At 40.9% G+C, this 16,472-nt stretch overlaps 1 pseudogene; it reads left to right on the top strand.

Moving 5' to 3' along the window:
• Positions 1 to 831: 831 nt before the first annotated feature.
• LOC127489068 (DNA-binding protein SATB1 pseudogene) lies at positions 832 to 12,004 on the top strand (annotated as a pseudogene).
• The last annotated feature ends 4,468 nt before the right edge of the window (positions 12,005 to 16,472 follow it).

Genomic DNA, 16,472 nt, shown 5'->3' on the forward strand with positions numbered 1-16,472 from the left:
CCAGGAGGGGGCTGTGTGTTTGGGCTGGGGCTGGGAATGTGTTCCCAGGATTAAAACGAGGAGGAGGAAGGGGAGGCAGCCGCAGCGGCGGCAGCAGCGGCCGGGAGGACTGTAGCCCTGGTGGACGCGAGGGGCCTGGGGCGCGCCAGCGGCGCCGGCGGCCAGGATGAGTCACTGACCCTTCAGTGGGGGCAGAGGTGGCAGCGAGGGGGCACGCGAGCGAGCGAGCAGCGGCCCTGTCCGGAGGCTCCGCTCACAGGCACACACACACGCGCGCACACCTGCCCTGGGCCGCCACTCAGCAGCACAGCGATTGCCCTGGGCTCACGGCCGTGGCGGAGCCAGGCGACCCCACCACGGAGCCGCTCGGGAAACTCCTCCTGGGCTGCGCTCCCTCCAAGTCTTAGTCCACTGTGCTGCTCCTTGTTGACCCAGGCTCTGGCTGAGCGACTTTCGGGGAGGGGGCTGCCAAGAAGGCAAGGTATTTGGGGGTGCCTTCACACACGCTCCCGCCCTCTATCTCCTCCCTCCCCCGTGCTCACTCCAGGATACCCGGACGCTCCAGCCCCGCGTCTTTGGGCAGGGACAGGGTCCGTGGGGCTGTGGTTGGCGAAGGTGGAATCAAAAGTGGCATTTCCATGCCTTCCCGGGGCTGCACTCGCGACCCCCTGCCCGGCCCTCTCGCCATCCCCTGGTAGATGCCATGGTCAGGGGTGCAAGTCTCTGGGGAGAAACTGGGGGCTTGTTAATAGCAGTCACAGTTGTTGGGGGAGAGGGCGGCGGGGAGGGGTCGCGGGGCTTCCCTCCGCGTTCCCCAGCCTGGGGGGAACAATGCTGCGACTGACAGCCCCTGGTAGACATTCTCTCCTGCCTGCTGCCCAGGCCCGCAGGACAGAGGCATGGACTCCAGGGGACCTTGTTCCTTCCTGGAGACCTTGTCCGCAGTCCTTGTCCCCCTCACCCCTGACTTTTGAAGAGAATCCTCAGTCACCACCTCACCTCCCCAGCACCGCCAACGTGTTTGGCTCAAAACGGATTTTGGTTTGTTGTTAAGATTTTCCCCCAACGAATCATTTGTCAGATCAATTTTATCTTCTTCCCTCCTCCCTCCTTCCCACTCTCCCTGACTCCTGACATTAGACATTTTACAAGACATGTATGTTGCTTTTCGAATTGCCCTCCATGACTACTCTTTTAAGACATTTTTTTTCTGTCCTTTCCCTGCTTAGAGGGGCGGGGATAGGGGAAGAGAAACTAATACAATTTCAGAGGAAGTCACCTTCAGGTCTGTTGCTGGCTGTTTTTGTTTCGTTTTGTTTTGTTTTGGCATTGCTGTCGCTAGGCCATTACAAAGCTCTGATGCCCAGGCCAAAGGGCTCACCCAGGTTGGAAAGTAGAATCAGGGCCACTCTCTTATGTGACAGATGCCCCTGATACCACAGTAGCAGATATGCTTCAAGGCATGTATCATGTAGTCACACTGAAAATTCAGTCGCCCCAAACTAGATTTGCCTCCCAAACAATGGTCACACACCACAATAAGGAATGGTCTGAAGGGCTTGCTAAAGTCATGAATCAGAGTTCATTGGTCAAGGTGTGCCCCCTTTCATAGAGTATGATTTCTTCCATTGTGTTCAAATGTCTCAACAGCAGCAAATGTCAAGAATTTAGAAGGTGGTACAAACATTTCAAGCAAGCAAAAGATAAAATGGTCAACATGGATAGTCTTTCTGAACTATCCCAGGGAAGTGCCAACCATGTGAACTCTGGCCTGTGGCCAGTCAGGGAACACAGCCCAGCAGCCTGCGTCCCCCACACAGCTTTCCAATGACAGCCAACCCTCTGTCCAGACCCCTCTTCCAAACCTGCATCCAGGACTTGTATCAATACCTATCAGTCCTCAGTTGATCAACAATCAGCTGGTGATGGCACAACTGTTGAACAGCAGTATGCAGTGACTAGACTGTTAGTCCAGCAGTCCTTAAATCAACAATACTTGAACCATCCTCCGTGTCAGTAGAGCTATGAATAAGACTTTGGAGCAACAGGCTTCAACCAACACAGAGGTGTTTTCTGAAATCTACCAGTGGGTTCATGATGAACTGGAAGGTGCAGGACACTCCCAGGCAGTATTTGCATGTATGGCTTTTAACAGAACTCAGGGCTGGCTTTCAGAAATCCTCCAAAAGGAAGAGGACCCCAAGATTGCATCCCAGTCTTTGCTGGTAAACCCTGGGGCTATGCAGAACTTCTTACAGTTACCAGAAGCTGAAAGCAACCAAATACACCAAGATGAGAGGGAAAGGCGTTTGAATGCTGCCTCAGCCATGGGTCCTGCCCCCTGATAAGCACCCAGCCATCCTCTCTGGGTGAAAACAGATACCATTGCTACTGAGAGGAAAGGAGGGGGGCACTGTGGCATGAAAGGTAAAGCTGCCTCCTGCAGTGCCAGCATCCCATAGGGACACCGGTTCAAATCCAGGCTGCTCCACTTCTGATCCAACTCCCTGCTATGGCCTAGGAAAGCAGTAGAGGATGGCCCAAGTCCTTGAGCCCCTGCAACCACGTGGGAGACTGGGAGGAGGCTCCTGGCTCCTGGCTTTGGATCAGCACAGCTCCAGCCCATGCAGCCAATTGGTGAGTAAACCAGTGGATGGAAGACTTCTCTCTCTCTCTCTCCCCCTCTCCCTCTCCCTCTCCCTCTCCCTCTCCCTCTCCTTGTCTCTTTGTGTAACTCTTTCAAATAAATCTTAAAAAAGATTTAAGATTTATTTTTATTGATTCAATCCTGTTGATTTCTTCTCTGATTTTAATTATTTCTCTTCTCCTACTAGATTTGGGTCTGGTTTGCTGTAGGTTTTCTAGATCCTTGAGGTGAATTGAAAGCTCATCTATTTGGTGCCTTTCCAATTTCTTGATGTAGGCACCTATTGATCTAAACTTTCCTCTTAACACTGCTTTTGCTGCGTCCCATAAGTTTTGGTATGTTGTGCTGTTATCCTCATTTACTTCCAGAAAGTTTTTGATTTCTCTTTTGATTTCTTCTATGACCCATTGTTCATTCAGGAGCATGTTGTTCAATCTCCATGTGTTTGCATATGCTCTAGGGATTCCTGAGTTGCTAATTTCCAACTTCATTCCTTTATGGTCTGACAAGCGGCATGGTATGATTCTAATTCTTTTGAATTTGCTGAGACTTGCTTTATGGCCTAGTATGTGGTCAAGAAGGTTCCATGTACTGCTGAGAAGAATGTAAAATCTTTAGCTGTAGGATTGAAAGTTCTGTATATATCTGTTAGATCCATTTGGGCTATGGTGTCGTTTAAATCTACTGTCTCCTTGTTGATCTTCTGTCCTATTGATCTGTCTATTTCTGAGAGTGGAGTATTGAAGTCCCCCAGTACTATTGTATTGGGGTCTAAGTCTCCCTTTAAGTCCGTTAACAAATATTTTAGATAAACCGGTGCCCTGTAGTTAGGTGCATATACATTGATAATTGTTATATCTTCCTGTTGAATTGATCCCTTAATCATGATATAGTGTCCCTCTTTGTCTCTCTTAACAGTTTTTGTGGTAAAGTTTATGTTGTCCGATATTAAGATGGCTAGCCCGCTCTTTTTTCATTTCTGTTGGCATGGTATATCTTTTTCCAGCCTTTCACTTTCAGTCTGTATGGATCTTTGTTGGAAAGATGTGTTTCTTGTAATCAGCGAATAGATGGGTTTTGTTCCTTAACCCAATCAGCCAATCGGTGTCTTTTAACTGGACAGTTCAGGCCATTCACGTTCAATGTGACTAATGATAAGTGGTAACTTTGCCCTGCCATTTGCCAAAGATAAGTTCTAATATATGCTTTGAATTCCCTGTGATCTTTTGCTGTGAGGTTTCCTTCCTTGGTTTCCTTCCTTTACCTTCTTTCATATTGATGACCGTGTTTCTGTGTTTCTGTGTGTAACACATCTTTAAGCATCTTTTGCAGTGCTGGACGAGTGGCCACAAAATCTTTCAATTTCTGTTTGCTATGAAAAGTCTTTATTTCACCTTCATTCACAAATGATAGCTTTGCAGGATATAATATTCTGGGCTGGCAGTTGTTCTCTCTTAGTACCTGGGCTATATCTCGCCATTCCCTCCTAGCTTGTAGAGTTTCTGATGAGAAGTCAGCTGTGAGTCTGATTAGAGATCCTCTGAGAGTAATCTGACGTTTCTCTCTTGCACATTTTAGGATCTTTTCTTTATGTTTCACTGTGGAGAGTTTAATTACAACGTGTCATGGTGAGGATCTCTTTTGGTCGTGTTTATTAGGGGTTCTGTGAGCTTCCTGTACTAGGATTTCTCTGTCCTTCTCCAAACCTGGGAAATTTTCTGCTACTGTCTCACTAAAAAGGCCTTCTAATCCTTTCTCCCTCTCCATGCCTTCAGGAACTCCTAGAACCCGAATGTTGGGTTTTTTAATAGTATCCTGGAGATTCCCGACAATATGTTTTAGATTTCTAATTTCCTCTTCTTTTCTTTGGTCTGACTGTATCCTTTCCTGTTCTCTGTCTTCTAAGTCCGATATTCTCTCTTCTGCTTCACCCATTCTGTTTGTAAGGCTCTCTATTGTGTTTTTCATTTGATCTATTGAATTCTTCACTTCAGTCACTATCACAGTTTCCTGTTGTACTAGTTGTTTCATTTCATTTTGATTCCTCTTTAATATTTCATTTTCATGAGAGAGATTTTCTATCTTGTCCATTAAGGATTTCTGTAGTTCAAGAATTTGTTTTTGAGAACTTCTTAATGTTCTTATCAATTTTTGGAGATCTGCTTCTTGCATTTCTTCTATGTCATCATCTTCATAATCTTGAATTGGGGTGTCTTTTTCATTTGAGGGTGTCATGGTGACTTCCTTGTTTTTATTACCTCGGTTTTTGCGTTTGTTATTTGGCATATTGGAGATATTTGGTTTCTTCACTGTGGTGCTTTTTCTTGTTATACTATGACTCTAGATTAAGTGGACTATCTGTTTTTGATGGAGCCTTAGGGCTTGAGATGGGTGTGGCCTGAGAGCTCTGTTTGGTGTGCCAAAGGTGACACTCCCAGGTTAGGCGTGGTAAACCTCTCTCTCTCTCTCTCTATTTTTTTTTTGATTCAAAAGGGAAGTAATTCTGCACAGCTGAACGAAGTTGGAGGTAGTTAACAGACAAATGATATACCCACAGGAGCCAGAGATCTGAAGCTCTTTCCCAAGGACCACACAGGGAATCTGTTCGGCCCTCAGAGTGGACTCAAATTCTCCTTCAGTCTCCCACTGGGTTGCCAAAGTTACTGAATTGTAGCATCTCTGGAGAGTGCTCACGTGAATTCTGTGAGTTCTCTCCCCCACCGTCTCTTTTTTCACAGTCTCAGTAAAAATCAACCAAACGAGGAGCTGGTTTTTTGAAAAAATAAGCAAAATTGACACCCCATTGGCCCAACTAACTAAAAAAAGAAGAGAAAAGACCCAAATCAATAAAATTAGAGATGAAAAAGGAAATGTAACAACAGACACCACAGAAATAAAAAGAATCATCAGAAATTACTACAAGGATTTGTATGCCAGCAAACAGGGAAACCTATCAGAAATGGATAGATTCCTGGACACATGCAACCTACCTAAATTGAACCAGGAAGACATAGAAAACCTAAACAGACCCATAACTGAGACAGAAATTGAAACAGCAATAAAGGCCCTCCCAACAAAGAAAAGCCCAGGACCAGATGGATTCACTGCTGAATTCTACGAGACATTTAAAGAAGAACTAACTCCAATTCTTCTCAAACTATTCAGAACAATCGAAGAAGAGGGAATACTCCCAAATTCTTTCTATGAAGCCAGCATCACCTTAATTCCTAAGCTGGAAAAAGATGCAGCACTGAAAGAGAATTTCAGACCAATATCCATGATGAACATAGATACAAAAGTCCTCAATAAAATTCTCGCCAATAGAATGCAACAACACATCAGAAAGATCATCCACACAGACCAAGTGGGATTTATCCCTGGTATTCAGGGATGGTTTAATGTGCGCAAAGCAATCAATGTGATACACCACATTAACAGACTGCAGAAGAAAAACCATATGATTATCTCAATAGATGCCGAGAAAGCATTTGATAAAATACAACACCCGTTCATGATGAAAACTCTAAGTAAACTGAGTATGGAAGAACATTCCTCAATAGAATCAAAGCAATTTCTGAAAACCTACAGCCAACATCCTATTGAATGGGGAAAAGTTGGAAGCATTTCCACTGAGATCTGGGACCAGACAGGGATGTCCACTCTCACCACTGCTATTCAATATAGTTCTGGAGGTTCTAGCCAGAACTATTAGGTAAGAAAAAGAAATTAAAGGGATACAAATTGGGAAGGAAGAACTCAAACTATCCCTCTTTGCAGATGACATGATTCTTTATTAAGGGGACCCAAAGAACTCTACTAAGAGACTATTGGAACTCATAGAAGATTTTGGCAAAGTAGCAGGGTGTAAAATCAATGCACAAAAATCAACAGCCTTTGTATACACAGACAATGCCATGGCTAAGGAAGAACTTCTAAGATCAATCCCATTCACAATAGCTACAAAAACAATCAAATACCTTGGAATAAACTTAACCAAGGACGTTAAAGATCTCTACGATGAAAATTACAAAACCTTAAAGAAAGAAATAGAAGAGGATACCAAGAAATGGAAAAATCTTCCATGCTCATGGATTGGAAGAATCTATATCATCAACATGTCCAGTCTCCCAATAGCAATTTATAGATTCAATTCAATACCAATCAAGATACCAAAGACATTCTTCTCAGATCTGGAAAAAATGGTGCTGAAATTTATATGGAGGCACAAGAGACCTCGAATAGCTAAAGCAATCTTGTACAACAAAAACAAAGCTGGAGGCATCACAATACCAGATTTCAGGACATACTACAGGGCAGTTGTAATCAAAACAGCATGGTACTGGTACAGAAACAGATGGATAGACCAATGGAACAGAATTGAAACACCAGAAATCAACCCAAACATCTACAGCCAACTTATATTTGATCAAGGATATAAAACTAATTCCTGGAGCAAGGACAGTTTATTCAATAAATGGTGCTGGGAAAATTGGATTTCCACGTGCAGAATTATGAAGCAAGACCCCTACCTTACACCTTACACAAAAATCCGCTCAACATAGATTAAAGACCTAAATCTATGACCTGACACCATCAAGTTAGTAGAGAACATTGGAGAAACCCTTCAAGATATTGGCACAGGCAAAAAATTTCTGGAAAAGACCCGGGAGGCAAGGGCAGTCAAAGCCAAAATCAACTATTGGGATTGCATCAAATTGAGAAGTTTCTGTACTGCAAAAGAAGCAGTCAGGAGAGTGAAGAGACAACCGACAGAATGGGAAAAAATATTTGCAAACTATGCAACAGATAAAGGGTTAATAACCAGAATCTACAAAGAGATCAAGAAACTCCACAAAAACAAAACCAACAACCCACTTAAGAGATGGGCCAAGGACCTCAATAGACATTTTTCAAAAGAGGAAATCCAAATGGCCAACAGGCACATGAAAAAAAGTTCAAGGTCATTAGCAATCAGGGAAATGCAAATCAAAACCACAATGAGGTTTCACCTCACCCCGGTTGGAATGGCTCACATGCAGAAATCTACCAACAACAGATGCTGGCGAGGATGTGGGGAAAAAGGGACACTAACCCACTGTTGGTGGGAATGCAAACTGGTCAAGCCACTATGGAAGTCAGTCTGGAGATTCCTCAGAAACCTGAAGATAACCCTACCGTTCAACCCAGCCATCCCACTCCTTGGAATTTATCCAAAGGAATTTAAATTGGCAAACAAAAATGCGGTCTGCACCCTAATGTTTATTGCAGCTCAATTCACAATAGCTAAGACCTAGAACCAACCTAAATGCCCATCAACGGTAGACTGGATAAAGAAATTATGGGATATGTACTCTTTACAATACTATACTGCAGTAAGAAACAACGAAATCCAGTCATTTGCAACAAAATGGAGGAATCTGGAACACATCATGCTGAGTGAAATAAGCCAGTCCCAAAGGGACAAATACCATATGTTCTCCCTGATCGGTGACAACTGACTGAACACCAAAAAGGAAACCTCCTGAAGTGAAATGGACACTATGAGAAATGGTGACTTGATCAGCATAGCCCTGACTGCTAATGGACAACTTAATACATTATCCCTCATAGTATTTTTTTTTGTCTGTTCTACTTAATATGACTGGTTTAATTCTGTAATTATCACACAGTTATTCTTAAGTGTTGAAAATTAACTGAAATGTGATCCCTGTTAAACATAAGAGTGGTAATAAGAGAGGGAAGAGATGTATAATTTGGGACATGCTCAAGCTGACTTGCCCCAAATGGTAGAGTTAAAAACATACCAGGGGATTCCAATTCAATCCCATCAGGGTGGCATGTACCGATGCCATCTCACTAGTCCAAGTGATCAATTTCAGTTCACAATTGATCATAATGAAAGGACTAAGAGTCAAAGGGAGCACATAAACAAGTCTAGTACCTGCTAACACTAACCGATAGAATAAATAAAGGGGAGAGCGATCCAACATGGGAAGTGAGATACTCAGCTGACTCATAGAATGGCAGATGTCCTAAATAGCACTCTGGCCTCAGAATCAGCCCTAAAGGCATTCAGATCTGGCTGAAAAACCCATGAGAGTATTTCAGGCATGGAAAGCCAAGACACTCTGGCAAAAGATCTCTGTGAGTGAGATCCCAGTGGAAAGAACAGGTCATCAAAGAAGGAGGTACCTTTCTCTGAAGGGAGGAGAGAACCTCCACTTTGACTATGACCTTGTCTAAACAAGATAAGAGTCGGAGAACTCAAGGGGCTTCCATAGCCTTGAAAACTCATGACTGGAGCATAGGGAGATTACTGATGCCATAGACAGGAGTGTCAATTGGTAAAGTCAACAACAGGAGTCACTGTGCACTTACTCCTCATGTAGGATCTCTGTCCTTAATATGCTGTGCATTGAGATTTAATGCTATAACGAGTACTCAAACAATATATTTCACTTTGTGTTTCTATGGGGGTGCAAACTGTTGAAATCTTTACTTAATGCATACTAAACTGATCCTCTGAAAAAAAAAATTATCAACTCCCAACTTGACTCTCACTGGGATTAAACATGACAACAGGTCTGATCTGATTTCATCATCATTAAAAAAATCATCTATTATTTTTCACTTTTATGTTTCTGTGTGGGAGCAAACTCTTGAAATCCTTACTGAATGTATACTAAGCTGATCTTCTGTATATTAAGATAATCGAAAATGAATCTTGATGTGAATGGAAGGGGAGAGGGAGTGGGAAAGGGGAGGGTTGTGGGTGGGAGGGACGGTATGGGGGGGAAGCCATTGTAATCCATAAATCGTACTTTGGAAATTTATATTCATTAAATAAAAGTTTAAAAAAAATAAATGAATAAAACAGTGAGATGGCATTGGTACATGCCACCTCGATGGGATTGAATTGGAATCCCCTGGTATGCTTCCAACTCCACCACTTGGGGCCAGTCAGCCTGAGCATGTCCCAAATTATACATCTCTTCCCACTCCCATTCCCACTCCCATGTTCAACAGGGATCACATTTCAGTTAATTTTCAACACTTAAGAATAACTGTGCATCAATTACAGAACTAATGCCATCTCACTGTTCCAGGTGATCAATTTCAGTTCACAGTTGGTCATGGTGGAGGGACTGGGAGTCAAAGGGAGCACAAAGACAAGTCTAGTACCTGCTTATGCTAACCGATGGAGTAAATAAAGGGGAGAGTGATCCAACATGGGAAGTGAGATACTCAGCAGACTCATAGAATGGCAGATGTCCTAAATAGCACTCTGGCCTCAGAATCAGCCCTAAAGGCATTCGGATCTGGCTGAAAAGCCTATGAGAGTATTTCAGGCATGGAAAGCCAAGACACTCTGGCAAAAGATCTCTGTGAGTGAGATCCCAGTGGAAAGAACAGGTCATCAAAGAAGGAGGCACCTTTCTCTGAAGGGAGGAGAGAACCTCCACTTTGACTATGACCTTGTCTAAACAAGATAAGAGTCGGAGAACTCAGAGGGTTTCCATAGCCTTGGAAACTCATGAATGGAGCATGGGGAGATTACTGATGCCATAGACAGGAGTGTCAATTGGTAAAGTCAACAACAGGAGTCACTGTGCACTTACTCCTCATGTAGGATCTCTGTCCTTAATGTGCTGTGCATTGAGATTTAATGCTATAACGAGTACTCAAACAATATATTTCACTTTGTGTTTCTATGGGGGTGCAAACTGTTGAAATCCTTACTTAATGCATACTAAACTGATCCTCTGTAAAAAAAAAAAAAAAAAAAGAAAGAAATTAGCAATTCCCAACTTGACTCTCACTGGGATTAAACATGACAATAGGTCTGATCTGATTTCATCATCATTTAAAAAAATCATCTATTATTTTTCACTTTATGTTTCTGTGTGGGAGCAAACTCTTGAAATCCATACTTAATGTATACTAAGCTGATCTTCTGTATATTAAGATAATCGAAAATGAATCTTGATGTGAATGGAAGGGGAGAGGGAGTGGGAAAGGGGAGGGTTGTGGGTGGGAGGGACGTTATGGGGGGAAGCCATTGTAATCCATAAGTCGTACTTTGGAAATTCATATTCATTAAATAAAAGTTTTAAAAAAATAAAAAAAATAAAAATAAATGAATAAAACAAAAAAAGATTTATTTTTATTTATTAAATATATGAAATTTTATTTTATTTATTTATTATTTTATCTTGTCTTTTATCTTTTATCTTATTAAATCTTAAAAAAGGTTTATTTTATTTATTTGAAAGTCAGAGTTACAGAGAGATAGAGACATAGACAGAGAGATCTTCCATCTGCTGGTTCACTCCCCAAATGAATGGGTGGGGCTGGACATGAGCTGATCTGAAGCAAGGAGCTTCTTCCAAGTCTCCCACATGGGTACAGGGGCCCAAGGGCTTAGGCCATCCTCTACTGCTTTCCCAGGCACATTAGCAGGGAGCTGGATGTGAAGTGGAGCAGCCAGGACTCGAACTAGCATCCATATGGGATGATGGTGTTGCAAGCCAGGGCTTTAACCAACTGCACAACAGCACTGGCCCCATAAATAAATCTTAAGAGAGAGGAGGGGGATTGGGAAGCCAGAGAACAATACCATGAACATTAATGCTTTCATTTATGATGAGATTCACCAGGAAATGAAAGCGCCACAGTGCCCCAAGCAATGTTTGCAAGGGTTGTGGCAACCAAAAGCCAGGGATGGTGTGTAAGCTGTTATGCTGGAAAGAAGATGCTTCTCCAGAAAATAGGACCTTGTGGGAGAACCTCTCCATGATCCGAAGGTTCCTCAGTCTTCCTCAGCCAGAATGGAATGCCGCTTATGAACAGGAGAGCAATGGGGTGCATCACCATGGCGACAGGCCCTCCCACTTCATCCATGCTCCACCAGAGCAGATTCAGCAGCCTAGCACCGCCACCCCCACAACCACAGCAGCAGCCACAGGCAGGCCCCCACTCCCAGCACGGCAGCCCACAGTAGCCTCGTCTGCTGAGTCAGAGCAGGAAAACCACAAACAAGCCCTGGGAATCCTCCAGTGCATCCAAGATGTAAGCCTATACCCTGATAAGAGGTCATCCAGACTCTGCCTGCCCAACTTGACCTTCCCTAGTACACCATCATCAAGTTCTTTCACAACCGGTGATATTATCTCAAGCACCATGGCAAATGGAAGACAACTCCTGTTTAGAGGTGGATGCAGCAGAATATAAAGAAAAGGAGCTGGTTAAGGATCTAGAAGAGTGTCCAAGATGCAAATGCTAACATCTTTTTTTCAGTGAAACTAGAAGAGCTGTCAGTGGAAGGAAACAGACATTAGTGCTGATTTAAAAGACTGAGATAACAGTATTATTTTCATCCAACAATACCACTGGTATTTACTTACAAGATGAAAAGTCCACCTTGCATTCTCTCAAAAATTCTTTGTTGTTCATTGTTTGGCCAATCAATCTTCAGAAGCCTGCACAAAGTGGGAGATAGGATGGTTGCGGGTGGGAGGGAGGCTATGAGGGGGAAAAGCCGCTATAATCCCAAAGTTGTACTTTAGAAATTTGTATTTATTAAAAGTTAAGAAAAAAGGAATGCTAAAAAAGTTGAAAGTCATGAAAGGAATAATGTGGACTGCACTAAATGTTTTACTCTGTGTTTGGTATTGAAACGTGTTCACAGAACACACCAAGGTGTGTACCCATAAGCATGGAACCAGTGCTTTTTATTTTTAAATTATTATTATGGAGCCTCAAACAAGCATTATAACTTCTGTGATTATGATTTCCTTTTCTTTAATTATTTCTGTAACACTTCACACTGATCTTTGGAAACTCACCCCTTTTTATAAAAAAGAGAGAAAAGACTTTGTTACTCTATTGTATGTTCCAAAAAAACTATAGACTGTGCAATGCAGTTTAAAGATGACATATGCCAACAAATGCCTTGTATTATATGGCCCTGACATAATTCAAATTTGTTTTTATTTTGGAAAAAAGTTCACTGTATTTTTTAAAAAAGAATAATAATTTCTATGACATCAAAATTAACTATAAATGATGAGGGTAGTTAGTGACATGAAAATATTTATGACATCAGAATGTTCATAACACTACAATATTGTTTTATGATGTAAATATTTTATGGTCTCATATTTGGTTCTGATACTGCATGGAGGTTCATATCACAATTGATGATGATGTCACAGTGGTAGGTTTATTATGACATATTGGTTCAATGGCTTCATAATTGATTATGAAATCATAGTGGTAGTTTTATAATATGATAATCAATATGACACCATAATAGTTGTTCATGACATCATAATTATTACATCACAGTGGTAGGTTTATAATATCACAATGGTTTTTACAATTCACCATTATGACATCACAATTAATTACACAAGAATTAGTTACAGATTTCTTGTAACAAATTTTATGTCACTGAATGATAGCAGGAATTTTGATCGTATATTTTCAACAAATGAATCATAACAAAATGTCTGTATGTGCACTTATTTGTAATGTGATTTTTGTCGGATCCATTTTAGAATTTGTATAACTATATATGGTTTTCATAATATCTGAAGATCACTTGTCTTTTAATGATTTATTTACTTAAAAGGCACAGTGATGGAGACAAAAGGAAAGACATATATTATATATGCTGAAATACCTGCAACAGCCAGGGCTGTGCCAGGCTGAAGCCAGGAGCAAAAGGCTCCATTCAGGTCTCCTGAATTGGCAAGAGAAACCCAAGAATTTGAATATTGTCTGCTGCCTTTCATGTTCATTTGCAGGAAACTGTATCAGAGAAATGGTTTGTCTGGGTCTCAAACCAGGCACTCTGATGAAAGATGCTGGTGTCCCAAGCACTAGCTTAACACACTGCATCATCATGCCAGTTCTATGAGGATCTCTTATTCTTAATGCACAGCCTAATTTATTCAGGGCTATTAGCTTATTTTTTCCTATATATTGCTTTATTTGAATTCCTTTTTGTCCCCCTATATTTCATTTGATGACATAGATTTCTCTCCTGTTTTCTCTTTGTATTTTTGGTTTGTTTTTCTAGTCTTTTTTCCAAACTATAATTCTGTTTTTAAATATTATATTCATTTACTTGGTTATTAGAAACAAAATATGGTAGTGGCATATTTTGCACACTCACCCAATTCTAAGCTCAAAAATGATATGCTTTAATACAAATGTCATAATTTTTACTTTACATTGGTAATTATTTTTTTAAAGATTTTATTTATTTGAGAGGTAGAGCAACAGACAGTAAGAGGGAAAGACAGAGAGAGAGGTCCTCCATCCACTGGTTCACTCCCCCAATGGCCACAATGGCCGGAGCTATGCCGATCCAAAGCCAGAAGCCAAGTGCTTCTTCCTGGTCTCCCACGGGGGTTCAGGGGCCCAAGGGCTTGGACCATCTTCTGCTGCTTTCCCAGGCCATAGCAGAGAGCTGTATCAGAAGAGGAGCAGCCAGGACTAGAATGGGCACCCATATGGGATGCTGGCACTGCAGACGGAGGATTAACCTACTACGCCATGGTGCTGGCCCCGGTAATTATTTCTTACAACTCATTTATATTTTTAACATTTAATTTTTCTTGTCCTTAAGGCATCTTTCTCTTCATCAAATGTATCCTGTATTTCCTTTGCTCTACCATAAAAATTATTGACATTCATTGAATCTAAAATGAAGCCCTCTCAAATTATTTGTTTTTTCGTGTTTCTAATAAGTTCCTTTAGCTGTTAACAAATATTTCGCTTCTTATAAGTCAAAGAATATTTTCAGAAGCATCATAAGAGGTATAACTCTAGTTTTTTGTAATCTTTGTATTGGTGTGGATGTATATTGCTATCAACTTCCATCTTGGACTGCCTTCACTGTATTTTGCAGAGTTTGGCATTCTATATTTCCAATTTTATACCTTAAGAAAATTTTAAATATCTTTCAATATGACAGGCCTAGTCATTGGGGATAGTAGTGGCATTGGTACACTTGGGGTGATTAGGCTACCTGGTATTATCATTCTGACCTCAGAATCAGTTCTTAAAACATTCTCATCTGGCTGAAAAGCCCATGAGAACACTTTAGACATGGAGACATGGAAAGCCAAGACACTGTGGCAAAAAGTATCCTACATAAAGGACCTCTGTGGGTGAGACCCACAGAATGATAATACCTGATCTCTGATTGACTTCAAAACAACTATGATAGTCTTCCATTGGTCTTTATAGTTACTGTGGTCATTTGGAGGTCCTCTATCAAAAAGCGTTCAATTCTGAAAAGTTTGGGTTATTTTATCAGGAAAAGAGCCATGATCAATACAGAAGCTTTCTGAAGACAAAGACAATACAGACTCTACAGAATATAAGAATTATGAATACTAGGCATTTCTCCAAAGACATGTGCTGCAATTATATAAGTATTTCCTCATTTTGGATATTAAGTTGAAACATATACTTACATATATATGTATTTTCTATGGATACATATGTTTATATACACATATATTTACAACAATGTAAACATATATACCTACTTATTTTCACTAGTACTAGTAAATTATTAACATAAATTACAATGAAGTTAATATATTTTAAAATGGTTAAATGAAACATAAAAACTGTATATATTTATGTAATACCATGTGGATTATACATTGAGTAATATTAAAATGAGGGTAAACATAGCTGTCCTCAAATATTTATCATTTTCTTTTTATTAGATTATTAGTTTTATTGAAACACAATAAAAGCAAACCTTTCTAAGGTTTAATTTACAACTTTTTAATTTTTAAATTTTTTTTCATTTTTAAGCATTTTTTGAGAAACTTAATTAGCTTTGAAGAACCCGAGAATGATATATCTTTTGCGAGCCCATAGACTTAACTATAGCTTACGAGACATAAGAATATCCTCCACTTAATACCTGATAATGAAGTAAATAATTGAGAACAAGTTTCTTTGTCTAACTCTCATAATCCAACTTGTTGAAAACAAAGGTCCCAAATGGAAGTTAATGCACAGTGACTCCTGTTGTTAATTTAACAATTAACACTCTTTACCACTCTTTGTACACAAGGCTCATGACATGAGCTGCCTATGCTATGGAAGCCTTTTGAATCCACAAACTCCTTCAGTATTTAGACAAGGCCATAATCCCAGTGCAATTTCTCTCCTACCTAAAGAGAAAAGTACATCCTTCTTTGATGACCATTTCTTTCCACTGTGTCCTCACCCACAGAGGTCCTTTATGTAGGACATTTTTTGCCACAGTGTCTTGGCTTTCCATGTCTTAAGTGTTCTCATGGGCATTTCAGCCAGATGAGAATGTTTTAAGAACTGATTCTGAGGTCAGAATGATAATTAAAGTGATTGTCATTCTATGAGTCATCTATATGGATGGTTCTCTTGTTGGAGCATTCACTCCTTTTTTTAATTTTTTATTTATATTTTTTGACAGGCAGAGTGGACAGTGAGAGAGAGGGACAGAGAGAAAGGTCTTCGTTTTCCATTGGTTCACCCCCCAATGCCCCCTGCGGCCAGCGCAACATGCTGATCTGAAGCCAGGAGCCAGGTGCTTCTCCTGGTTTCCCATGTGGGTGCAGGGCCCAAGCACTTGGGCCATCCTCCACTGCACTCCTGGGCCACAGCAGAGAGCAGGACTGAAAGCATTCAGTGGAAGCATTCATTCCTTTTTAATACTATCTATTATTATTTCTATGAGTTCCAATAATCTCTTAGTAGAGTTCTTTGGGTCCCCTAAATAAAGAATCAGAATCTTTTGGCAAAGTAGCAGGGT

This window comes from Oryctolagus cuniculus, chromosome 8 (genome assembly GCF_051225735.1).
Source record: "Oryctolagus cuniculus isolate XC-2025 breed Fujian yellow rabbit chromosome 8, ASM5122573v1, whole genome shotgun sequence".
NCBI classification, from domain to species: domain Eukaryota; kingdom Metazoa; phylum Chordata; class Mammalia; order Lagomorpha; family Leporidae; genus Oryctolagus; species Oryctolagus cuniculus.